Here is a 1,038-nt window from a genome sequence, read left to right as displayed (position 1 = left end):
AGGATGAAGATGTAACTGGAGAGCAAGTTGCTCAATATCTAGGAGCTATCATGAAGCTAAATGCCAAGTTGTTTGGTAATGAGACTTGGGAATGAGCTAGATACATGGATTCAGCAAACTTTACCTCAAAAGAGACAAGATCTTGGAAAATTCTTAATACCCTGTACCATAGGCACCATGACCTTCTAGAAGGCTCTGTGTGACCTAGGGTCAGGCATAAATCTTATACCACTCTCTGTAATGGAGAAGCTGGGGATCATTGAGGTACAGCCTGCCATATTCTCATTGTAAATGGCAGACAAGTCAATAAGACAAGCTTATGGATTGGTAGAGGACGTGTTAGTGAAGGTTGAACATCCCTGCTGATTTCATAATCTTAGACACTAGGAAGGAGGAGGATGAATGCATCATCCTTGGAAGACCTTTCCTAGCCACAGCAGGAGCTGTGATAGATGTTAACAGAGGAGAATTAGTCCTTTAATTTAATGGGGACTACCTTGTGTTTAAGACCCAAGGGTGTTCTTCTGTAACAATGGAGAGGAAGCATGAAAAACTTCTCTCAGTACAGAGTCAAACAAAACCCCCACAATCAAACTCTAAATTTGGTGTTGGGAGGCCACAGCCAAACTCTAAGTTTGGTGTTGAATCCCCACATCCAAACTTTAAGTTTGGTGTTGGGAGTCTACAACATTGACCTGATCACCTGTGAGGCTCCATGAGAGCCCACTGTCAAGCTAGTGACATTAAATGAGCGCTTATTGGGAGGCAACCCAATTTTTATTTATCTAATTTTATTTTATTTTTATTTTATTTTTCCTTTATGTCTTATTAGGGTCATGATCATGTGGAGTCACAAGATAAATACTAAAATTAAAAACAGAATCAAAAACAGCAAAAGAAAAAGCACACCCTGGAGGAAGGGCTTATTGGCGTTTAAACGCTAGTAAGGAGCATCTGGCTGGCGTTCAACGCCAGAACAGAGCATGGATCTGGCGTTGAATGCCAGAAACAAGCAGCATCCTGGCGTTTAAACGCCAG

Source organism: Arachis duranensis, chromosome 7 (assembly GCF_000817695.3).
Source record: "Arachis duranensis cultivar V14167 chromosome 7, aradu.V14167.gnm2.J7QH, whole genome shotgun sequence".
Taxonomy (NCBI): Eukaryota; Viridiplantae; Streptophyta; class Magnoliopsida; order Fabales; family Fabaceae; genus Arachis; species Arachis duranensis.
This window is presented reverse-complemented; position numbering follows the sequence as displayed.